This window comes from Globicephala melas, chromosome 11, assembly GCF_963455315.2.
Source record: "Globicephala melas chromosome 11, mGloMel1.2, whole genome shotgun sequence".
NCBI lineage: Eukaryota > Metazoa > Chordata > Mammalia > Artiodactyla > Delphinidae > Globicephala > Globicephala melas.
The window spans coordinates 46,157,445-46,178,640 of NC_083324.2; positions in this window are offsets into that span (position 1 = coordinate 46,157,445).

Consider the following 21,196-nt stretch of genomic DNA (forward strand, 5'->3'; position numbering starts at 1 on the left):
CTTTTGTTTTACTATTTACTACTTTTGGGTATATTAGACTTAGAAAGGACTTCACCTCTCTTAGATTACTTTGAAAATCCTTCCATGGTTTCTTCTTAATGTTTCATGATTTTGCTTTTTTCCTTTAAAAATCTGACCCTTCAGGAATTTGTTTTGATGTGAGTTAAGTACAGTGGATTCAACTTTGATATCTACACATCTGCCCAACCTCAATTACTAAATAATCCGTCTTTCCCCAACTGATTTTAAATACCACTGTTATCATAATTAAATTTACTTCTGTATTTTTGGACTTTCACAATATATCATTTTCTTTCTTTAAACTCTCCAATACAGTCAGAAAAGACCAACCCATCCCAAAAGTTCTTGAATCCCTCATTCCCATCATAGCTATCTGGTAGGGCAGCCACTGAAGCCTCCTTGCCTTCAGTAAACTGTTCATTCCAGGCAACCACAGGTGATTACAGAACTTTTTCCACTGCATGCCCTAGATTTGCAGTATCCCATTTTCCCCTGGTGGCAAGTTCACCATTATCTTCAAACCTAGCCGGGTCAGATCCAATCCCAGATTCCCATCTTGAGGGCCTGATTTCTGCAACCACTTCCAATATCAAATATGTCAGACCAATTTCAGTACAGAAAACAGAAATCACTCCATGTATTTTACACAGGAAGAGATTTAATAAAGAGAATTAAGTCCTTATCGAATCATCAGGAAGTGCTGGAAAAGCACCTGTAGACGTATATCTTGGAGGGAGCAACATTGCTGAACTGGGAGCTGCAACTTTTGAGGCTACTTGGTCCATGCCAGGGCTGGAGCCACAGCCACTAGCTGAATGTGGAGAATGGACACCTTATCCTGTGATCCTAGGATCTCAGAGTTAGATCAGGAAGCTGCCACAATCACTGCTGCTTCTTGACACCCAGGAAGCTTGAGAATAAAGACGGGAACTAGCTGCAAAGAAACCACACCCTACTTCTCCAGTAGCAAGGCCAAGAGCCACAGCAGGATGGTTTCCTAACTCCCACCTACCTGATCTCAAGTGAGTGCATCTAACAAGGGAAACTGCCGCTATTTTTAGGCTTCCAACACCTATACCCAGCACCTCTTCATATAAATCTTGCCCATTTCTTATGAAGTTTATTCCTAGGTAATTTACCTTTCTCATTGCTAGTGTAAATGAGATTTTTTCTTCCATTATAGCTTCTATTTGGTTGTTGCCTGTTATATGAACATTAATTTATGCATATTAATTTTATACCCTGAATAAAATCTTTTGCAGTTTATAAGTGGTTTATTCCATTAGGATCTCCAATTTTACAGTCCCATAATCTGAAAACCATTATAATTTTCCTTCCTTCCTTCTTGTCTTATATCTGACATTAAGGTGCTCACTCTTTCCTAGGGAACAGCTCACTCCTTCACTCCTCTAAGACTTTGTTCAAAATGTCATTTCCTCAATGAGTCCTACTCTGATCTCCCTATTTAAGTGTAACCTACTCTCTCTAATCCTTTTAAACTCTATTTTGCTATTTTCATTCCTGCTCTCCATGGCCCTTGCTGGGTTTTCTTTAGTGTCTGTTCTTTCATGGACTTCTTCCAGTTTTCCTTCAATTCTTTGATGCCTTTTTTTTTTCCTTTCACTTCTTTTTGAAGTGCTACTTGTTCATGTTTTATTTTCTGTCTCACCTTCTCTCACGTGAGCTACTTGCAGGATGTAGATATTGGTAGGGGCCAGGTTCCTGGCTGGAAGGAGTTTTTCTTATAGCACAGTATTAGGTGAGTGAATTGATTCAGCCTTTACTTCTCGTCAGTGAAAAAATAGACAGCTGGAGGGCTTGGAGGGCTGCTCAGAGTGCGGTCCTCCCCTCTCCCTCTTCGTTGGCAGGCTGCTTCCTGCAAATATATGTTTTTTCTGCCTGTGTCCTCACTGAGCCCTGCCCTCTTTGCTTCGACCTTTATTCTCTGCACGCCACTCCTCTAGCTGGGATTTGGCTTTGTGCACCGTCTACCCTGAGCCCTTTATCTTGGAGTATCCACCAGCCCCATCTGAGATCTGCTCTCATGACATGGGCGTGCTCTCTCCACTTCTGCCAGTGTCCCTACTTATCCTCACTGCCCTGGGGACCACTGCCATCATTTTTGTATGGTTTGGAGCTTCAGTGTCTCCTTGTTTTGTCAAAGATGAGTGTTTTAGTCAGTTCTGGCTGCTATAAAACAAACAAAAAATCACAGACTGGTGACTTAAACAAAACATTTTTTTGATGTTTTCCATTTTGATATCTAAAAATGAAAAACAGAAATTTACTTTCACATATTGAAAGACTTATCTCCTCCTCCTAGAAAGAAATATATAAACTGTTTCCATCCTTCCTGTAAGTGTTGAATACAAGCACCTATTTTCTAGAGTAGATGAAGGATCATATAAGTATTTTGAATATTCTGGGGAAAGTGTTGTTTTATTTCCACTCTATTTTTACTGGAAACCTATAACATAGAGAAATCACCATTTGACATCTGCCTAGTAACCAAGGACACAATTATTTCAATTTCTTGTCTTAGCAGAGAGCAGGCTAAATGGCTCATGGGTCTTTTCTGTGTCTTCTGTGTATCTAACACACTCCTGGAATAAAGCCATTGAAGTAACAGAATTCCTCTATGAAATTGCTCACCTGAGGAGAACTGATCATCCTAAATATTAGATTTTGATGACGATGAGTATCTTCAACTATCAAAATCTATATCATTAGTGTCAAGAACTACAAATGCTATGACATCTTACCATACTTGTGAGCTAGTAAGTTAACTCATCAGTTTCATAGATGCCAACAGAAGACAGGAGACTCCTGGGTCAGAGACAGAGGACTTTATTACTCATTGCACATGTGTCTGAGCTCCACGTTTGTGTCAGCTCCCCTTGTCCCCAAGTCCCATGGGAGCAATACGGAGCAGCCCAAGAGGATTCTACACACTCATCAGGTTTGCATCATAGCTAAGAAACTCTGAGTTTAGGTAATCGTGGACTTCTAAGGGGCTGGTAGCAAGCCTGCTCAACCTTGACCCCTGAGGGAGACATTATATTTATTATCCTAGACAGAAAACAGGTCTTCCCTCTGCTCCACAGGGAGAAACCAGCTCAATCTCAAGGCCGTTTGCTATGCAAACATCCTTCAAAAAGATAGTTTGGAACAAACATGTCAGCGCCTTTACTCAGAAGATAGGCAGACACACACCCCTGTAGAATTATCTCCCAACAATTAGGAGTAGCCTTCCTACCAGCCCAACTCATGAGTTTTCCCAATGGAAGTATATCCTACATCCTGCACATATAGCCAAACCTCAGAGTTACACACACTTTATAAGAGGACAAAAGATTACTGGATTTCTTCTTTACATGTCTTTTAGTTAAAAAAAAAAAGTTTCCTTTACCTAGAATCTTGTTTCCTTCTTCACACATCCCCACTCACCAAAAACAGTAAAAATTAAGACAGACCAAAAAATCTAAAACCCCAAACACTCCAGTTCCATCCAGTGACTTTCAAAATTCCTGCATTCCCTTACTCATGCATTCCCCACTGGTGACCACTCACTGAGCTTACACGTGTAAGGGAGCAAGGCACCTACACACACAATTATAATATAAAGAATGCAGTTGACCCTTGAACGACGCTGGGGTTAGGGGTCAACGGCCACCAGCAGTCAAAAATCTGTGAACAGCTTTACAGTGGGCCCTCTGTATCCGTGGTTTGGTATCTTCAGATTCAACCAACCAGATAGTGTAGTATTGTAGTACATATTTATTGGGAAAAAATTGTGTGTAAGTGGACCTGTGAAGTTCAAACCTGTATTGTTCAAGTGTCAACTGCAGGTAGAGCAGGAAAAAGAAATATACTATAGGAGATCAGAGGAGGGATGAATTACTCAGAGTTGGAAGGACTGCTGGGAGGATCGATGGCAGGTGTGACACCCAAGGCGGCTTCAATGAAAGGAGATGGGGACATGCGTGAGTTGGGCAGGGGGTGGGGAGTGGAGGAGTAGACAGGCATTTAGGAAGAAGGAAGACATGAGCAAAGGTACAGAGGCAGGAAAGCAAATCATGCAATAGGGAAACAAGGAGCAGTCCATGGAGCTGGGCAGAAGGTAAGTGAGGAATTAAGGGATGGAAGGAGGAGTCATTCATGGTGAGGGCTCAGACATGATGCTGCTGCCAATCATGGTCTTCCTGGGCATGAGTGCGGCAAAAATTATCACTTTGGTCCCACCACAAGACAAGGGTCCTGAACCCACGTGTAACAACTCACGCATCATTTAGGACACCTTGTCGCTGGCATCTACTTCCTTCATGGCAAGCAAAAGTTTCTGAGCCTAAGGCTAACTTGAGCCCCCACTGTTGCTCATCACTCACGTCAAACGTTGGTGCGCTGAAGCCTGGAAAGCCCTACCCATCTCTCTGTCTTCTTTCATGTATACCGGACGTAATTTAAAATCCTTTCATCTGACGTCTTCCAATATATGCTACAGATATTACTCTCTATTTAAGTATTGTCCAGTACACCTAAGTCCATAGACGAAAATGAATTCTGACTTTTATAAAGTAAATATAGTCCTTTAACCTATAGAAATAGAACGGGATATGAAATAGATGAAATAGAAAAAGGGAATGTTTGGAAGGTCTTTGACTTGACGTGACTTATAGTTTGGGTTTATTTTGTTCCTATAATTTGGAAGCTCTGACACCTTCTTTTTGAGGAGCCCAGTGTGTGACAGGTAAATATTTTCATGTGGTGAATGCTTAACAAACAAATAAGCAAAAAACATAAACCCAAATCAGTGTTGTTTTCGTGTGGATTTCCCCAGAAGCAGAGCCTGAGACAAGGATTCACAGCAAGCAGTTTATTTGGGAGGAAAGCCAGGGAGCACAGGTGGGGGAGTGAAGGAGAGAGATGGGGAATGCAGGGGGTGTGGTCAAGCAGGTGGCTCTGTGGGTAGAAGGGGCTGAAACTCCCGGGCAATTCTGGGAGCCAGTGGAGAACACACCGCAGTTTCCTGCCTGATGGATGAGGGAGCTGGCTGAGGACTGCTGGCTAGAAGAGGTTTCTTCTCTGGTATTTTGGCTAAAGTTTCTGTTGGGAGCACCAGAGGCACCCTCAGGCTACCAGATGCAGTGCTGGTCATTGGACAGCCCTGAGGGAACATAGGTGGGTTATGCCTGCACCTGCTACAGGTGTCATTAACAGGGCCTAGGGAGTCCTTTGGTGCATAATCTACATTCACAAAAGTCTCCAGATTTAAGCAAAACATCATCTCTAAGGGTACAGAAGTAGTTATAGAGATGTACACACAGGATTGAAAGAACACGCCTATCAAGTAACTTTTAGTTTGTGTCCCTTTAACAGACCACAATAGTAATGGTTATATACGATCAATTTAATATTTTTCATTATCTTGTAATTAGTATAATTATATTGTCTTGTACTTTTGTGTTAAAGGATGCACTGCATTAAATGTGGATATTTAAAGTATTTAATTAACAATTTAAACATTTTATAATCCTGCTTTGACTTTTTGTTTATTGTTTAATATAATGGGAGCCTCAAAAACTTTTTAAAAACCTGAGCAGATATGGAGATATATGTATATGTAAAGCTGATTCATTTTGTTATAAAGCAGAAACGAACACACCAAAAAAACAAAAACAAAAAAACAAAACCTGAGCCTCTTTCTCCATTGGAAAGGTGTCAATTAAAAACAAGAGAATCACGGAGAAGTTAGGAGTCTTCAGGGTTCTCTCTATATATTATATATCATCTGTAAATAGTGACAGTTTTTCTCCTTCCTTTCTTATTTGGATAACTTTTTTTTTTGTTGTTTTTCTTGCTTCATTACTGTAGCTAGGACATCTTTTCACACAGATTTTACTTTGGAATCATGTAAATATCTTACATATTCAAAAGATTTTTTAAAAAGATAAAAATAAACCCCTAAAGTGGAAAACAATTTGCGACAAATGAGCCTAACTTTATTTGAAATGTGGCAACATAGCTACACAGAGAACAGAATTATTTCAGTACTCTGATTATCCACCCTTTGTGGGATATGATCTATGGATAAATGAATAGAATGAAATCTCAAACTTCACTCAGAAATGTATTGTTAATACAGTAAGTCTCCTACATGTGAACCTTCAAGTTACAAACTTTCAAAGATGCAAACGTGTGTCGCATGTCCAATCATGTAAGGCATGAGTGAAATTGCAACCTGCCCTCCGTCTCCTATTGCTGACGGTCCTTCAGCTCTACCATCTCCTACCTCCTCTCCCTCCTCCAGTCAGTAACTCTTCTTGCCTGCTCACTCGATGCCAGCTCCTGTATGCCAGCTGTTGTACTGTACTACTGTACTTTTCAAGGTACTGTACTGTAAGATTAAAAATGTTTTCATTATTTCTTGTGTTTTTTTTTTTTTTTTTTTTGCGGTACGCGGGCCTCTCACTGTTGTGGCCTCTCCCATTGCGGAGCACAGGTTCCTTATGCGCAGGCTCTGTGGTCATGGCTCACGGGCCCAGCCGCTCCGCAGCATGTGGGATCTTCCCGGATCGGGGCACGAACCCGTGTCCCCTGCATCGGCAGGTGGACTCTCAACCACTGCGCCACCAGGGAAGCCCCTGTTTGTATTTTATGTATTATTGGTGTGAAAAGTATTGTGAACCTATTACAGTATAGTACTATTTATATGGCTGATTGTGTTAGTTGGGTACCTAGACTAACTTTGTTGGACTTACAAACAAATTGGACTTACGAACACACTCTCAGAATGGAACTCATTCATATGTAGGGGGCTTATTATAGTGTTATAATTCTGAACTAGGATCATTGCAGCACTATTTACAATAGCCAAGACACAGAAGCAACCTAAATGTCCACCAATGGAGAACTGGATAAAGAAGATGTGGTACATATATACAATGAAATATTAACTCAGCCATAAAAAAGAATGAAATAATGTCATTTGCAGTGACATGGATGGACATAGTGATTGTCATACTGAGTGAAGGGAACCATTTGTTGCCCTTATCCATACTAACATGTTTAAAGAACTTGACACAGGATTGATGTAAAAAAAGAACACTGTTAGAACTAATAAATTAATTCAGTAAAGTCACAGAATAGAAAATCAATATACAGAAATCTGTGGCCTTTCTATATACTAATAACAAACTATCAAAAAGAGAAATTAAGAAAACAATTCCATTTACAATTGCATCAGAAAGAATAAAATACCTATAAATAATTTAACCAAGGAGATGAAAGACTTGTACACTGAAAACTATTACACTAATAAAAGAAATTGAAGAAGACACAAATAAATAGAAAGATATTCTGTGCTCATGAATTAGAAGAATTAATATAGTTAAAATGTCTATACTACCCAAAACAATCTATATATTCATTGCAATCCCTATCAAAGTTCCAATGGCATATTTCATAGAACTAGAAGAAACAATTCTAAAATTTTATGGAACCACAAAAGATCCCAGATAGCCAAAACAATCTTGAGAAAGAAGAACAAAGTTGAAGGTTTCATGCTCCTCAATTTCACACTATATCACAAAGCTATAGTAATCAAAACAGTATGGTACTAGCACAAAAAATAGACATACAGATCAATGGACCAGAACTGAAAGGACAGAAATAAACCCGCACATATATAGACAATTAATTTATGACAGAGGAGCAAAGAACATACAATGGAGAGAGGAAAGTCATTTCAATAAATGGCATTGGTAAAACTGGACAATGACATGCAAAAGAATGAAATTAGACCATTATCTCACACTATACACAAAAATTTAACTCAAAATGGATTAAAGACTTGAATGTAAGAACTGCAACCATAAAATGCCTAGAAAAAAAAATTGGCAGTAACCTCACTGACACTGGTCTTAGCAATATCTTTGTGGATCTGACACTAAAGGCAAGGGAAACAAAAGGAGAAATAAAGAAATGGAACTACATCAAACTAAAAAGCTGAATAGCAAAGGAAATCAACATCAAAACGAAAAAGCAGCCTACTGAATGGGAGAAGATATCTGCAAGTCATATATCTAGTAAGGGGTTAATATGCAAAATATATAAACAACTCATACAACTCAATAACAAATAAAACCAAACAACCTGATCTAAAAATGGGCAGAGAGGCTTCCCTGGTGGCGCAGTGGTTGAGAGTCCGCCTGCCGATGCAGGGGACATAGGTTCGTGCCCTGGTCTGGGAGGATCTCCCATGTCGCAGAGCGGCTAGGCCTGTGAGCCATGGCCACTGAGCCTGCACGTCCGGAGCCTGTACTCCGCAACGGGAGAGGCCACAACAGTGAGAGGCCCGCGTACCGCAAAAAAAAAAAAAAAAAAATGGGCAGAGGACCTGAATAGTAATTTTTCCAAAGAAGCCATACAGATGGCCAACAGGCACATGAAAAGATGTTTGACATTGCTAATTATTAGGGAAACGCAATCAAAAGCACAATGAGGGGCTTCCCTGGTGGCGCAGTGGTTGAGCGTCCGCCTGCCGATGCAGGGACACGGGTTCGTGCCCCGGTCCGGGAAGATCCCACATGCCATGGAGCAGCTGGGCCCGTGAGCCATGGTCGCTGAGCCTGCGCGTCCGGAGCCTGTGCTCCACAACGGGAGAGGCCACAACAGTGAGAGGCCCGCGTACTGCAAAAAAACAAAACAAAACAAAACAAAAAAGCACAATGAGATGTCAGCTGACACCTGTTAGAATGACAATTGAAAAGGCAAGAAATAACAAATGTTGGAGAAGATGTGGAGAAAAGGGAACACTTGCACACTGTTTGTGGGACTGTAAATTGATGCAGCCAATATAGAAGACAGTATGGAGATTCTTCAAAAAATTAAGAATAGAACTACCATATGACCCAGATATTACACTTCTGAGTATTTATCCAAAGAACATGAAAACACTAATTTGAAAAGATATATGCACCCCTACGTTCATTGCAGCATTATTTACAATAGTCAAGATATGGAAACAACCTAAGTGTCCATCAATGGATGAACGGATGACAAAGATGCGGATAAGGATGAATGGATAAGGAATATTCTATATTATATTATATATTACATTCTATTTATATTCTTTATATATATATAGTGGAATATTAGCCATAAAAAATAATCAAATCCTGCCATTGGTGAAAACATAGATGGACCTTGAATGTATTATGCTAAGTGAGATAAGTCACCCAGAGAAAGACACCAAATGATTTCACTCATATGTGGAATCTGACAAACACAAAACAAGCGAAATAAAACAAAACCAAACTCATATATACAGAGATCAGTGATTATCAGAGGGAAAGGGATTGGGGGAAACGGGAAGAGGGGGTCAGCTATATGATGATGGATTGTAACTAGACTTGTGGTGGTAATCACTTTGTAGTATATACAGATGTCAAATTATAATTCTGTATACTTGAAACTTATATAATAAAAAGGAGAAAAACTGTGTGAGAAGGTAACCAAACTCACAGAAGTATCAATTCCAACTCTCTCTTCACTCCATTCCTCCCATCTCCTCTAGGTAACCATTTTTATTGCTTCTTTTTGAAAATATAAGCAAATATCTAAATATATTCTTGTCCTCCTTTTTTTCCTAAACACAAAATATAGCATACTCTATAGACTAAGGTTTGCTAACTTTTTTCATCTAAAAGTATGTTCTGGAGATTATTTCAGTTCACATTTCCCTGTCTTTTTATGACTGCCTGGTCTCCAACTCATTTATGAACTATAGTTTATTTGCCCACTCTCCTGCTGGTGAACATTTAGGTTGCTTCTAATCTTTTGGTACTACAAACAATGTTGCATAACCTTGTGCAAATTTATGGAAATTTCAGGGTAGGGGCCTAAAAGTGGGATTGCTGTGTCAAAGGTTAATCATATGTAATTTTGTTAAACTTTGCCAAATCCCCTTCTATAGGGTTTGTTCCATTTTGCACTTCCACTCTCAACAGAGTATGTTATCAAACTTTTAGATTCAGGAGAATTCAAATTTGTGTTTCTTTTATTGTAAGGGAAAGTGAGCATCATTTCATATGTGTAAGGAGCGACTTACATTTATTTTTCTCTGTTACCATATTCCTTGCTGTTCACATTTATTTTTCTCTGTTACCACATTCCTCTCTGTTCATGACTCTTGTCCATATTTCTATACAATTTTGGGGCTTCTCCATTTTTTAAAATTGAAGTATAGTTGATTTCAATGTTGTGTTAGTTTCAGGTGTACAACAGAGTGATTCAGTTTATATATATATATATATATATTTTAAATTTATATTCTTTTTCAGATTCTTTTCCATTATAGGTTATTACAAGATTTTAAACATAGTTCCCTGTGCTATACAGTAGGTCCTTGTTGTTTACCTATTTTATATATAGTAGTGTGTATCTGTTAATCCCGAGCTCCTAATTTATCCCTCCCCCTCTTTTCCCTTTACTAACCATATATTTGTTTTCTATGTCTGTGAGTCTGTTTTGTAAATAAGTTCATTTGTACCATTTTTTTAGATTCCACCCATAAGTGATATCACATAATATTTGTCTTTCTCTATCTGACTTACATCACTTAGTATGATCATCTCTAGGTCCATCATGTTGCTGCAAATGGCATTATTTCATGCTTTTTTATGGCTGAATAATATTACATTGTGTGTATAGATAGATAGATAGATAACACATCTTCTTTATCCATTCATCTGTTGATGGGCACTTGGGCTGTTTCCATGTCTTGGCTATTGTAAATAGTGCTGCTATGAATATTGGAGTACATGTATCTTTTTTTTTCTTATTGAAGTATAGTTGATTTACAGTGTTTTGTTAGTTTCAGGTATACAGCAAAGTGATTCAGTTTTAGATTCAGAATTTTTTACCTTACAGCTTATTACAAAAAATTGAGCACAGTGCCTTGTGCTATACAGCATGTATCTTTTTGAATTAAGAGCTTTTGTCTTTTCCAGATATATGGGACTTCTCCATTTTTAAGAGCTCTCTGTGTACTTGCCTTCATTTGTGAAATAACTTGCAAATATTCTCTCCCAGTTTATCATTTGTCTTTTGATTTTGCTTATGGTGTTTCATTTTGCTTGTTTGTTTTTAGGTAGTAAAGTTTATCAGTCTTTTCCCTGTATTACTGTTAGATTTTGAGACGCTTTCCTCACTTCCAGGTTATAAAATAATTCACCTGTAATTCATAGGTCTCTGGTTTCATGTTTTACGTTTGGGTCTCTGATTCATTTGGAGTTTATTTCAGTGTGAGATTTAGATTCACTTTCATCCTTTTCCAGATGGCTTTCTCTCTGTCCCAACATCATTTATTAAAAAGCCCATATTTTCCTCAGATAGAATAACTTGCCTTATTTTTGGACATTAACTTGATATAATGCAGCACACAGAGACTAAGGAACAAACATTGGGGAGAAATGAGATCCACAAATAGACATTTTAACTCTAGTGTGGAATAGAACCGCTCCTTCGCTATTTGGAATGGAGAGGAACAATGCTTACAAGGGTAGACATGCGTGGTCCTCCACTAGCCGTTCCAGATCCATGCTCTGTCCTGCCCAGTTGCTGTCTCAGTCCCGCCCACACCACTGTAAAAAGGTCCTCCTAAACCATTTTCACTTATGCCTCTCTGCCTTTTGAGCATGCAGTCTGTGTCCTGTCAGAGCCTGATATACCAACGGCATCACAAATACACACCGACCTATCAGCAAAAAGGTAGGCAGTATGGTTCCATTCCACCATCCCCAAATTAGAAATGTTACAGAGTAAAGCTGAAAAACACTCAATTAGGTCACACCTCATTTAGAAATCCACTGTGGTATTATTTGTCTTGATTATCTTCCTAATTTGCTATACAAGGCTCTGGTCTAATTTGTGATTGGTTTCACAAATCAAGTCCATCTTCAAAGGCTTAAGGTTGAACTCCTCCTAGGACACTAAAGATAGTGTTCTCTGACTCTGAAGACAGTTCCACTAAAAAGCATTCCTAAAATGCTCTGTGCTGGTATTTTCTCTGGGGCGATTGCTTTGAAGTCAGACAGGAGCAAGTACAGGCTCTGGTATCTTTGCTTAAAAAACAAAACCCCTAGTCCCATCACTTACAGCCAAGCCCCAAATGCTATTTCCTGAGTATAGTTCTTTACCCTGATATTTCTATACTTAGCTTTTAAAAGGCTCTAGCAAAGGTTTTCAAATAGCTCTGCCAGTTATAAGTTGTTTAGTTGACCAGTGGGAAACTTGCACGGGAGGTTTATTATTCTACTGCTGAGTCATGTTCAAAGTTATGACTTACGTTTGTTTCAGTGACTACTGACCTTGGGAATAAATCATAAGAGTCTCACTATTATATAATGTAAAAACAGAAGGTTCCAGGAGTTCTATTTCCCATGATTATAAAAGGGACAAAATACACATAATTGAAGTCCCAGAAGGTGAGCATAGAGAAAAAAGGAGGAAAGAAAGAATATTTTTTGAAAATATGGTTCAAATGTCACAAATTTGATGAAAACATTAATCTGCACATCAAAGCAACTCAACCAGTTCCAATTATAACAAACTCAAAGAGGTTTACAACTAGACACATTAGAGTTAAACTATCAAAAGCGGAAGAGAAAATCTTGAAAGCAACAAGAGAGAAGAAACTCATGTGCAAAAGACCCTCAACAAGATTAGCAGCTGACTTCTCATCAGAAACCATGGAAATCAAAAGGCAGTGTAATGATAGAGTCAAAGTACTGAAAAACAGACTAACTAATTAGAGAAATGCAAATCAAAAGTACAATGAGATATCATCTCACACCGGTCAGAATGGCCATCATCAAAAAATCTACAAACAATGAATGCTGGAGAGGGTGTGGAGAAAAGGGAACCCTCTTGCACTGTTGGTGAGAATGTAAATTGATACAGCCATTATGGAGAACAGTATGGAGGTTCCTTAAAAAACTAAAAATAGAACTACCATATGACCCAGCAATCCCACTACTGGGCATATACCCCGAGAAAACCATAATTCAAAGAGTCATGTACCACAATGTTCATTGCAGCTCTATTTACAATAGCCAGGACATGGAAGCAACCTAACTGTCCATTGACAGATGAATGGATAAAGAAGATGTGGCACATATATACAGTGGAATATTACTCAGCCATAAAAGAAACAAAATTGAGTTGTTTGTAGTGAGGTGGATGGACCTAGAGTCTGTCATACAGAGTGAAGTTAAGTCAGAAAGAGAAAAACAAATACCATATGCTAACACATATATATGGAATCTAGAAAAAGAAAAAAAGTAGTTCTGAAGAACCTAGGGGCAGGACAGGAATAAAAAAGCAGACATAGAGAATGGACTTGAGGACACGGGGATGGGGAAGGGTAAGATGGGACAAAGTGAGAGAGTGGCATGGACATATATACACTACCAAATAACTAGTGGGAAGAAACCACATAGCACAGGGAGATCAGCTCGGTGTTTTGTGACCACCTAGAGGGGTAGGATAGGAAGGGTGAGAGGGAGACACAAGAGGGAGGATATATGGGGATATATGTATATGTATACCTGATTCACTTTGTTATACAGCAGAAACTAACACACCATTGTAAAGCAATTATACTCCAATAAAGATGTTAAAAAAAAAAGACTGTCAACTAATTCTATATACAGCAAAACTAACCTGTAATAAGGAAGCAGAAATTGAGACTCTCCCAGATAAACAAAAACTGAGAGAATTAATCACTAGCAGACCTACCATAGAAGAATGCTAAAGGGAGTCCTCAGGCTGAAATGAAAGGACACTAGACAGGAACTCAGATTCCCATGAAGCAATAAAGATCACCAGTAAAGGTAAATACATATGTAAACATAAAAGACAGTATAAATGTACTTTTCTTCAGATTGAAAAGACAACTCGTGAAGCAATAATTATAAGACTGTGTCGATGTGTTTATAATGTGTAAAGATGTAATTTGCCTAACAATAATAGACAAAGGAAGGGGGAGAGAATGGAGCTATGCTGGAGTTTTGTTCAACATTTAATTGGAGCCATGTTGGAATTTTGTATACTATTAAAATCAAGTTGGTATTAATCCAAACTAGATAGTTTTAAGTTACGATGTTAATTGTAATTCCAAGGCAAACTCTGAGAAAAATAGCCCCAAAATACAGTAAAAGAAATAAGGGAATTAAAACGATACATTATAAAATATTTAACAGAAAAGAAGGCAGTAATAGAGGAACACAGGAACAAGAAAGACATCAGACGTGCAGAAGAAAAAGTGGCGGATGCAAATCCTACCTTATCAGTTATAGTATGGGATGCAAATGAAATACATATCCCAATCAAAAGGCAAAAAGTGGTACAAAAACAGGATTCAACTAGATTGAAAGACATAAATAAATGGAAGGTAAAAGGATGGAAAAACACATAGCAGGTCAACAAGACCAAAAAGAGAGCTGAAATAGCTATATTAATATCAGAAAAAAACAGATTGTTAAGCCCAAAGTTGTTACTAGTGCAAAAGAAGGACATTTGACAATGATAAAGGGTTCAATCCCTTTGGAAGACTTAACACATACAAACATATATGTAGTTAACAAGAGAGCCACAAAACGCAGAATCAAAGGGAGAAAATCAACAATAATAGTTCAATATCCCACTTTCAATAATGGATAGAATAACTAGAGAGAAGATAAACAGGGAAATAGAAGACTTGAATAGCACTACAAACCAATGAGACCTAACAGAAACTACAGAATACTCCACCCAGCAATAACAGAACACACATTATTCTCAAGGGCACGTATAACATTCTCCAAGATTTACTGTATGCTAGGTCATAAAACGAGACTCAATAAATAATGTAAAACATACAAAGAATATTCTCTGACAACAACGTAATAAAAATAGAAATCAACAATAAAAAAGAAAATTTGGTAAATTCTCAAATATGTGGAAATTAAGCAATACACTCTTAAATAACTATACGTAAAAGAAAAACTCACAAGGGAAATTAGAAAATAACTTGACGTGAATGCAAATGAAAACATGAAATAGCACAACTTATGGAATAAAGCTAATGCTTTGACTGAAATTTATAGTCGTAACTAACTGTATTAAAAAAGAAGAAAGATTTCCTATCAATAACCTAACTTTCCACATTAAGAAATTAAAAAAAAAGTAAGAGCAAACTAAACAAAAATCAACTGGAAGGAAAAAAGTAATAAATATTAAAGTGGAAATAAATGAATAGATAAATGAAAAACAACAGAGAATATCAAAGAAACCAAAAATCGGCTCTTTGAAAAGATCAGCTAAATTGACAAACCATTACCTAGACTTTACAAGAAAAAAAGAGAGAAGATGCAAATTATTAATATCAAGAATGAAAGAGGGGTCATCACTACTAGCCTTTCGGAAATAAAAAAGAATATTGGGAATTCCCTGGTGGTGCAGTGGTTAAGAATCCACCTGCCAACGGAGGGGACACAGGTTTGAGCCCTGGTCCGGGAAGATCCCACATGCCGCAGAGCAACTAAGTCCGTGTGCTACAACAACTGAAGCCCGCGTGCCTAGAGCCCGTGCTCTTCAGCAAGAGAAGCCACGGCAATGAGAAGCCCGCGCTGCGCAACGAAGAGTAGCCCCTGCTCACACAACTAGAGAAAGCCCGCGCACAGCAACGAAGACCCAACGCAGCCCCCCCCCAAAAATAATTAATTTACAAAAAGAAAAGAAATAAAAAAGAATATTGGAATACTATGAACAATTGTATGACAACAAATTAGATAACCTAGATGAAATGTACAAATTACTAGAAAGACAAAAACTAACTCAAGAAAATATTTAACATCTGTATCAATAAGAAGTAAAGAGATTGAATTAGTAATTTAAAAAATTTCCCATGTCCAGATAGCTTCCCTGGTGAATTCTACCAAACCTTTAAAGAAGTTTTGGCACCACGCCTTTACACATTCCTTCAAAAATATGAGGAAGAACAATTCTCAACTAAATATATGAGACCAATATTACCATGATAAGAGAACCAGACAAAGACATCACAAAACAAAGAAAACTGGACCTACATCCCTTATGAATGTAGATGGATAAAAATCCTCTACAAAATAGTATAAGCCAAATGCAGCAACATATAAAAGGAATATGCACTATGAGGAATTGTGATCTACCCCAGGGATGTAAAGGTAGTTTAATCTGTAAAATATACATACATACATAAAGTGTGTATATACATTATATAATATATAATGTATATATTATGTATTACATAATATATAATATATATATATTGGGTGGGCCCAAAAGTGCCTTTGGTTTTTTAAGTAAAAATAGAAGACACATTTTTCAGGGCTTCCCTGGTGGTGCAGTGGTTAAGAATCCGCCTGCCAATGCAAGGGACACGGGTTCTAGCCCTGGTCTGGGAAGATCCCACATGCTGCAGAGCAACTAAACGCATGCGCCACAGCTACTGAGCCTGTGCTCTAGAACCTGCAAGCCACAACTACTGAGCCCGTGTGCCAGAGCCTGTGCGGCAACAAGAGAAGCCACGGCAATGACACGCCCGCGCACCACAACGAAGAGAAACCCCCTGTTCATCACAACTAGAGAAAGCCCGCATGCAGCAACAAAGACCCAATGCAGCCAAAAATAAATAAATAACTAATAATTTAAAAAAGGACAACTAAGTGCTACCAGAGCCATCTTATGCAAAAAACGAACGAACCTTTTGGCCCACCCAATACACACACACACACACACACACACACACACACACACACACACACACACCCATTATTAATAGATTAAAAGGAAAACCCACATGATAATCTCAGGGGAAGCTGAAAAAGCATTTGGCAAAAGCCTTTACAAATAAAAACACTCCCCAAACTAGACATACAAAGGGATTTCCTTAACCTGATAAAGGACAGCTAAGAAATATTCACAGCGAATATCACACTGATGGTGAAACACTGGATGATTTCATCCATAGATCAGGAACAAGACACGGAAGTCCACCTTCCCACTTCTACTCAATATTGGATTAGAATTTCTTCTTTTTTTTTTTAACTTGAAAAAATTCACATTTATTTACTGTCAAACCGTATTAAAGTTTACACTGGATATTAGTGATGGGCTCATTATTAACAGGTTTACTGTATTAGAATTTCTAACCAGGGATATTAAAGAAATAAAAGACAACAACTTTGAAATGGAAGAAGTATTCACAGGATGACATGACCTTGTATATTGAAAATCTTAAAGAATTCACAATAAAACCATTAGAATTAATACAAGACTTATACTAGTTAGGAGGACACAAGGTTGCAGGATACAAGATCAATATACAAAAATCAATTGTATATCTGTATGCTAGCAACGAACAATCTGAAAAGGAAATTAAAAAACAATTTCATATGCAACTTTTTCAAAAAAATAAAATACTTAGGAATTAATTTAACAAAAGAAGTTGAATACTTGGATGCTAAAAATTAAAAAATATCATTGAAAGAAATTAAAGAAGTCCTAAATAAATGGAAGTACATCTCATTTCACATTTTACTCCCTAAAATGATTATAGATTCAAACAATTCCTATCAAAATTCTAGCTGCCTTTTTTCACAATATTCGACAAGTGATCCCAAAATTCATATGGAAATGCAATGAACCCTGAAGAGTCAAAACTAACTTGAAAAAGAACAAAGTTCTTTTATTTATACATCTAGATTTCAAATTTACTAAAAAGCTACAGTAATCAAGACATTGTGGTATGGGCATAAGGATAGACAAATCTATGGAATAGGATTGAGAGTCTAGGAATATACCCCTACATTTATGGTCAATTGATTTTTGGCAAGGGAGCTAATGGAGAAAAATAGCTTTTTCAACAAATGATGCAAAGACCACTGGATACCTACATACAAAAGAATGAAGCTGGACCCCTAGCTCATGCCATATATAAAAAAATGAACTAAAAATGGATCAAAGACATGAACGTAAGGGCTAAAACGATAAAACTCTTAGGAAGAAACATAGGATTAAAACTTCATGACCTTGGGTTAGGTAATGGTTTCTTAGATATGACAACAAAAGCACAAGCAATCAAAGAAAAAAATAAATAAACTGGTATTCATAAGAATTTAAAACTTTTTTGTGACAAATGATACCATCAATAAAGCTCTCACTCAGAATGGGAGAAAGTATTTGCAGGATATTTATCTGATAAGAGACATATCCAGAATTTATAAAGAACTCTTGCAACTCAACATAAAAAAGACAAATAATATAAAAACAGGGCTTCCCTGGTGGCACAGTGGTTGAGAGTCCGCCTACCGATGCAGGGGACACGGGTTTGTGCCCCAGTCCGGGAAGATCCCACATGCCGCGGAGCGGCTGGGCCCGTGAGCCATGGCCGCTGGGCCTGCGCGTCCGGAGCCTGTGCTCCGCAACGGGAAAGGACACAACAGTGAGAGGCCCGCGTACCGCAAAAAAAAAAAAAAAAAAAGAGAAAGGATTTGCACAGATATTTCTTCACAGAAGATATAGAAAGAGCTAACAAGCACAAGAAAAGATGCTCAAAATCATTAGCACTTAGGGAAAAGCTAATCAATACCATGATGAGATATTATTTCACATCTAGTAGGGTGGTTTTAATCAAAAAGAAGGACAATAACAAGTGTTTCTGAGGATGTGGAGAAACTGGAACCCTCCTGCATTGCTGGTGGGAATGTAAAATGCTGTGCCTGCTTTGGAAGATATTTTTGCTATTCTTCAAAGTGCTCAACATAGAGTTACTATACAACCCAGAAATTCTACTCCTAGGTATATACCCAAGAGAACTGAAACCGTGTGTCTACATAAAAATGTGTACGTGAATGTTCATAGCAGCATTATTTATTTATTTATTTTTAATTTTTAATTTAATTTTATTTATTCTTTTATACAGCAGGTTCTTATTAGCATTATTTATAGTAACTAAAAAACAGAAACAAATCAAATGTCCATCAACTGGTAAATAATATGTGATATGTTCATACAATGGAATATTATTTGGCCATAAAAAGGAATTAAGTATTGATGCGTTATATAACATGGGCAAATGCCAAGTTAAGGAAGTCATTTACAAAAGGCCAAATGTTGTGCGGTAACATTTGTATGAAATATCCAGAATAGACACATCTGTAGAGACAGAAAATAAATCAGTGGTCATCTACGGCTGTGGGAAGGAGAGATGCTAATGTTTTCTTTTGAACATGCAAATGTTCAGATGAAAATGTTTTGAAATTAAATACTAGTTATAGGCCTGTAACACAGTGAATATCCCCGACACCGCTGAACTGGACACTTGCAAAGGGTGAACTTTATGGCATGTAGATTATATGTCAATAAATCTGTTAGGGAAGAAAAAGAAGAATGCATACCCTATGTTAAAGTATCCAGTACTGATGTCTGCCTATAAGATTAGTCCCTTGTCCACTCCACTTTGAGTTAGTCATGACTCCTGTTATGGCTGTACACATACATAACCTGACAAAGTCCTTCTTACCCATATACATACATATCATCCTGTGACTGACACACACACCGCCACATGAGGAGAGAGGATTTCACAAGTAGTGGAGCTGAGCAGTGAGAACGCAGAATTCACCAAGTACAACAGGGTTGTACTGTCTGGGTTGGAGACAGAGGTGTTTGGAACGTCCTACGTAAGTAAAAGGACATGGTGGGTGCAAGATAAGAAAAATAACAAGTAATGGAAAGGAAACTGTTTTGAAAATTGAGGAAAACCATTGATTTACAGAGCAAAATCATCAAGGATATCGTCTGGTGGCCTTTTTGGGTGATTAGAAAAAGAAGCAACAGGAAATCAAACTTAAAAGAGACAAGCTGCAGTAACTTGAACTTTTGGGGGGTAAATCATAAAGAATTACAGGAAAAATGCAATCAGAAATTCTTTTGTGGAAGTTAAAAAAATAGCTTCAGTAAAAGACAAGACTGTCATCAAAGGGTTTCTGGGTAGGGATTAGAGTAGGGCTTTGGGAAAGTACACATGCAAGAATTAAAGTACTGGATCATTATTTTCTAGGTTTTAGGCTGTTTTGAGCATTTCCCCATAGCCCTAAATAATTATCTTAAGGCAGCTGTTCTGACTTTGTGTTAATTCAGCTTCTTTTATTTCCTGTCTGATAAATAGTGTGCATTAAGTTGTATACATTAAAATGTAAAAAATGAGCACTTTCCTATCTCTGAAAGAAGTCAACAGCCTCCAAATCACTCGTGGAAGTTGTATTTATAATAACAAACCCCTGTGTTAATTTCCTTGACAAGAAACACAACAGCGTTCTCCTTCAGGCAGCACGTTTTGATAAAACGAATAATAAGTGCTCATCCCATCACTTATTCCTTGTCCCTCTGATATGCCAGGAAGTTTGTGTTCAATTAATATTCTGCTTCTTGCACAAAAGGTGTTTGGCACTAAATGTGATATTTTTGAAAGTCAATAAAATTAGGTGAAATAATGGATGTGAAATTTGGACAAAGTTTAGGATAAAAGTCATAACGTCTTTCAAAAGACTTTATTCAGTTCTATCCAACTCAAGTCTACAAATAATAAATATCTACTATGTGTCCTACACTGTCCTCACTTTCACAGAATTTATAATCTTGCACAGAAGAAAAACCTACACAAGATGACTTAAAAAGCCAGCTAAAACGATAACAAGCTTATGTCATAAAGACATGCTGTAAAACTTTATGAAATTCCTCCTCTAAGAACAGCCACGTGTTCAATTGTGCATTGCACGTTCTATATCACAGTGGAAGGGGCACCGTTCATATGGTAGATGTTGTAGGTTTGTAATTTATTACAACATTTTTTTGAAGATGGAAGCAAAGTGTCTTGAGAAACTATGGGGCTTTTCTTCTAAACTAGCACAGAGATGTCACAGGGGCTAGAGGCAGCCTTAGCAAAGTCACTTGGAGCAGGCAAGATGATGAACTTCTTGAGAGCAGAGCTTTTCTCCTATTCAGCTTTGAGCGAACAGGTTTACTGAAGCCTTAACCCATTGAGTTATAAATGTGAAAAATATTTTTATTTTTTCCAATCAGGCTTCAACCT